The sequence below is a fragment of the Nicotiana tabacum genome, chromosome 9 (genome assembly GCF_000715075.1).
Source record: "Nicotiana tabacum cultivar K326 chromosome 9, ASM71507v2, whole genome shotgun sequence".
NCBI classification, from domain to species: Eukaryota; Viridiplantae; Streptophyta; class Magnoliopsida; order Solanales; family Solanaceae; genus Nicotiana; species Nicotiana tabacum.
This window is the reverse complement of record NC_134088.1, coordinates 108,493,415-108,499,384: the sequence shown is the minus strand read 5'-3', so window position 1 is coordinate 108,499,384 and position 5,970 is coordinate 108,493,415.

Sequence of the window (5,970 nt, the reverse complement as noted above, 5' to 3'; positions counted from 1 at the left end):
TTAAGAAGGGTTGTCTATCTTATTTGGCCTTTGTGAGGGATGTTAGTATAGAAGCCCCTACTATTAATTCTATTCCGGTGGTGCGAGATTCCAGATGTGTTTCCTGTAGACCTGCCGGGCATGCCGTATGATAGGGATATTGACTTCGGTATTGATTTGGTACTTGGCACTCAGCCCATTTCTATTCCACCGTATCGTATGGCACCAGCAGAGTTGAAGGAATTTAAGGAGCAGCTTCAGGAACTCCTTGATAAGGGGTTTATTCGGCCTAGCGTGTCACCTTGTGGTGCACCAGTTCTATTTGTGAAGAAGAAGGATGGTACTATGAGAATGTGCGTTGATTACATGCAGTTGAACAAGGCCACAATCAAGAACAAGTATCCTTTGCCGCGCATTGATGATCTATTTGACCAGCTTCAGGAGGCGAGGTGGTTCTCCAAGATTGATTTGCAGTCATGATATCACCAGTTGAAGATTTGGGACTTAGATATTCTTAAGACAACTTTCAGGACACGATATGGCCATTATGAGTTCCTTGTGATGTCTTTTGGGCTGACCAACACCCCAACAATGTTCATGCATCTGATGAACAATGTGTTTCAGCCTTATCTTGACTCATTCGTTATTGTATTCATTGATGATATCCCGGTGTACTCTCGTAGCCAGGAGGAGAATGCCCAGCATCTGAGGATCGTGTTGCAGCGGTTGAGGGAGGAGAAACTTTATGAAAAGTTCTCCGAGTGTGAGTTTTGGCTCAGTTCAGTGGCGTTCTTGGGGCACGTGGTGTCCAGTGAGGGTATTCAGGTGGATCCGAAGAAGATAGAGGCAGTTCAGAGTTGGCCCATACCGTCCTCAGCCACTAAGATTTAGAGTTTTCTTGGCTTGGCCGATTATTCTCGTCGCTTTGTGGAGGGTTTCTCGTCTATTGCATCGACCTTGACCAAATTGACCCAAAAGGGTGCTCTTTTCAGGTGGTCGGATGAGTGTGAGGAGAGCTTTCAGAAGCTCAAGACCGCCTTGACCACAGTCCCCGTTCTAGTTTTGCCGTCAGCTTCAGGCTCTTATACAGTGTATTGTGATGCTTCTCGGATCGGCATTGGTTGTGTGTTGATGCATGAGGGTAGAGTGATTGCTTATGCTTCGCGCCAGTTGAAACCTCATGAGAAGAACTACCCTGTTCATGATTTGGAGCTACCTGCCATCGTTCATGCATTGAAAATTTGGAGGCATTATCTTTGCGGTGTGTCTTGCGAGGTGTTTACGGATCATCGGAGCCTCCAACACTTGTTCAAACAGAAGGATCTCAATCTGAGGCAGCGAAGATGGTTGGAGCTGATAAAGGACTATGACATCACTATTCTGTATCATCGAGGGTAGGCCAATATGGTGGCCGATGCCTTGAGTAGGAAGGCAGTGAGTATGAGTAGTCTTGATTTTATTCCCGTTGGTGAGAGAGAGACCTATTGCAGTTAATGTTCAGACTTTGGCCAACCGGTTCGTGAGATTGGATATTTTGGAGCCCAGTCGGGTTCTCGCTTGCGTGGTTTCTCAGTCTTCCTTATTTGATTGCATCAGAGAGCGCCAGTATGATGATCCTCATTTGCTTGTCCTCAAGGACATGGTTCAACACGGTTATGCCAGAGATGTGACTATTTGGGATGATGGGGGTAATAAGGATGCATGGTCAGATTTGTGTGCCTAATGTGGATGGGCTATGTGAGTTGATTCTTGAGGAGGCCCACAGTTTTGCGATATTCCATTCATCCGGGTGCCACGAAGATGTATCAAGACTTGAGGCAACACTATTGGTGGAGGAGGATGAAGAAAGACATAGTGGGGTTTGTAGCTTGGTGCCTTAACTGTCAGCAGGTAAAATATGAGTATCGAAGACCGGGTGGCTTGCTTCATAGGATAGAGATTCCAGAGTGGAAGTGGGAACAGATCACCATGGATTTCATAGTTGGGCTTCCAAGGACTTCGAGGAAGTTCGATATTATTTGGGTGATTGTGGATCGGCTGACCAAGTCCGCGCACTTCATTCCAGTGGGTACCACTTATTCCTCAGAGCGGCTGGCTGAGATTTACATCCGAGAGATTATCCGCCTTCACGGTGTGCCGGTTTCCATCATTTCAGATAGAGGCACGCAGTTTACATCACAATTTTGGAGAGCCGTGAAGCGAGAGTTAGGCACTCAGGCAGAGTTGAGTACATCATTTCACCCTCAGACGGACGGGCAGTCCGAGCACACTATTCAGATATTAGAGGATATGCTACGTGCGTATGTCATTGATTTTGGGGGTTCGTGGGACCAGTTTATGCCACTCGCGGAGTTTGCTTACAATAACAATTATCAGTCGAGCATCCAGATGGCCCCGTATGAGGCTTTGTATGGGAGGCGGTGTAGATCTCCGGTGGGTTAGTTTGAGCTCGGTGAGGCTAGGCTGTTGGGTACAAACTTGGATTAGGATGCATTGGACAAGGTTAAATTGATTCAGGAGCGGCTTCGCACGGCGCAGTTTAGACAGAAGAGCTATGCTAATATAAAGGTCCATGATGTGTCTTACATGGTTGGGGAGAAGGTTCTACTAAAGGTTTCACCCATGAAGGATGTTATGCGGTTCGGGAAGAAGGGCAAGTTGAGCCCTCAGTTCATTGGGCCGTTTGAGGTACTTCAGAGGATTGGGGAGGTGGCTTACAGGCTTGCCTTGCCACCTAGCTTGTCGAGTGTGCATCCAGTATTTCATGTTTCTATGCTCCGAAAGTATGTTGGCGACCCATCTCATGTTTTGGATTTCAGCGCGGTTCAGTTGGATGGTGATTTGACTTATGATGTGGAGCCGGTGGCTATTCTTGGTTGGCAGGTTTGAAAGTTGAGGTCAAAGGATATAGCTTCAGTGAAGGTGCAGTTGAGAGGTCAGCCCGTTGAGGAGGCTACTTGGGAGACCGAGCGGGAGATGCAGAGCAGATATCCACACCTATTTGAGACTCCAGGTATGTTTCTAGACCCGTTCGAGGACGAACGTTTGTTTAAGAGGGGGAGGATGTAATGACCAGATCTGTCCTTTCGAGAGTTGTAGCCCTGTTTCCCTATTTACTGCTCCATTTGTACTTTATAGCTGTTATATGACTTATCGGGTTAGTTGGTTCGGGTCTGGAGAGATTTCAGAATGAATTGAGATACTTAGTCTCATAATGGAAAGCTTAAGTTAAACAAATTGACCAGATGTTGACTTATGTGTAAACGACCTTGGATTTGAATTTTGATAGTTCCGTTAGCTCCGTTAGGTGATTTTGGACTTAGGGGCACGTCCGGATTGTGATTTAGAGGTCTGTAGTAGAATTAGGCTTAAAATGGCAAAAGTTGTAATTGTGAAAAATTTGACTGGGAGTGGACTTTTTGATATCGGGGTCGGATTCCGATTCTGAAAGTTGGAGTAGGTTCGTGGTATTATTTGTGACTTGTGTGCAACATTTGAGGTCAATCGGACTAGATTTGATAGGTTTAACGTCGTTTGTAGAATTTGAAAATTTCAAAGTTCATTAGGCTTGAATCCATGTGCAATTCATGTTTTTGATGTTGTTTGAGGTGATTTGAGGGTTCGACTAAGTTTGTATCGTATTTTAGGACTTGATGGTATATTTGGTTGAGGTCCCGGGGGCCTCGGGTAAGTTTCGGATGGTTGGCAGATCATTTTTGGGACTTGGCTTGATGGCTGAAGACTGTTGGTGTAATTGTTCTGGTTTCCTCTTACGCGTTCGTGAGAGTGGTCTTGCGTTTGCGAAGGGCATCTGGTAGTTGAGGAAGATTTGTCCTTCACGTTCGTGAAGAAGAGGACACGTTCGCGAAGGTTTGGACTGAGAGTGCATTGCGAACGCGAGATGGGGGACGCGTTCGCGAAGAAGAAAATAGGTAGCTGGGGACACCGTGCTATTAGTCTACGCATTTGCGGGGGGTGAGGCCGCGTTCGCGATGAGAGGGTTCAGTGAAGGTTCGCGTTTGTGAGTAGTGGATCGCGTTCGCATAGAAGGGATTTTTGGTCAGAGGCATCTTGTGCTTCACGAACGCGAGGGTGCTTCCGCGTTCGTGAAGGAGGCATACCTAGGCAGAATAAAAGATTCAAAATCGAGGGTTTCGAGTTCATATCACAAAATTGATTTGGGAGCTCGGTAGAAGGTGATATTTGGAGGGATTTTCACGTGGGTGTTTGGGGTAAGTTATTTCTATCTAGTTTGGGTTAATTTTCATGATTATACCTTTAATTCTACCATTAAATTTGTGGTTTGGGGTGGAAAATTGGGGAAAATAAGGAAGAATTCTTGGGCTAGATTTGTGAGGTTTTGAATGAGATTTTGTGATCGGATTTGAGTAAGTTTGGTATAGTTAGACTCGTGAGTGAATAGGCTTTCGGATTTTGTGACTTTTGTCGGATTTCGAGACGTGGGCCCGGGGCCGGCTTTTGACCAATTTCGGATTTTGGCTTATAACTTTGTATTTTTCTTATGAAATTGATTCCTTTAGTCCGTATTGATTGTATTGTACTGCTTGTGGCTTGATTCGGAACTTTTGGAGGCCGATTCGCGAGGTAAAGGCATATTGGAGTAGGGTTTTGCTCGGATTGAGGTAAGTAACAATTTTAAATCTGGTCCTGAGGGTATGAAACCCCGGATTTTGGTGTTATATGATTGTTTTGGAGGTGACGCACTTGCTAGGCGATGGGCGTGTGGGCATGCACCGCGGGAATTGTGACTTGGCCCATTCCGTGAAACTGAGAAGTTGAATGAACTTGTTGTTAGCTATATGCTCTTCATGTGTTATGGAAATTTGACTGTGAATCATGTTAGAGACCATATTTAGGCTATGTGTTGGTATTGTTAGGACACACAGAGGCCGTGTTACATGTTGAATTACCTTCTAAATGCTATTTGTACTCAGTCTCAGTTTTTATTCGCATATCATATCTCAGTCTCTATTATTCATGTTGATTTATCATATTATTGTTGTTTGGGCTGATTTTCCTAATTTCTGAGATCCCGAAAGACTGGAGAGATTGCTGGCTGAGTGAGGCCGAGGGCCTAATTGTGAGGATATTTATGGGATCGGGGTGTACACCGCAACATGTTTTCATTGATTTATGCCATGATTTGGCTTGATATAGCGCTTGGGCTGAAGGAGCCACTTCGGAGTCTGTACATACCCCAGTGAGCACAGGTACCTACCGAGTGCGAGTGCCGAGTGCTGAGTGACTGTGAGGAATGAGTGGCTGTGTTTCACGACCCAATTTCTCCCTTCGTGAACCGTCGTGACGGCACCTAGTCTCTACGACTAGGTAAGCCTAACACTTTGCGGAAATGAAACAAAAACACGAACATTAACTACTAACAGTAATAAATATCTAATAAGCAACTGAATGCCACTCGGCATATACAATTATCACCTCTGAAAATGTACAAAAAAAAACCCAAAACCCGGAATACCGTAAGTCACAAGCTACTAAAAAGTATTAACCGTTCTATACATCATTTCTATAGAAAGAAGGAAAAATGAACATAGGGGGATAGAGGGGGACTCCGAGGATCTGCGGGCGCGAGCAGATATACCTTGAAATCTCCAATAAGCAGCAGCGACTGCAACTAGTGATGAGGCTGGTAAGATGAACCTGGATCTGCACACGAAAAACATGTGCATGAAAGGGCATGAGTACACCACAACGGTACCCAGTAAGTGCCAAGCCTAACCTCGGTCGAGTAGTGACGAGATCAGGTCAGGGCCCTACTGGTATAAATATAATGAAATAAGACAGAATGAAATATCACAGTAAAAATAATACGGAAATCTAACAGGAATAGAATCAATGAAAGACAATAGCTCAGAACACAGTGATAACAATAGGGGATCTCCCGACATACCGTCTCGTAGTCCCAAACCTAAATGTGCAGGCGGAATCTCCCGAAATACCGTTCCGTAGTCC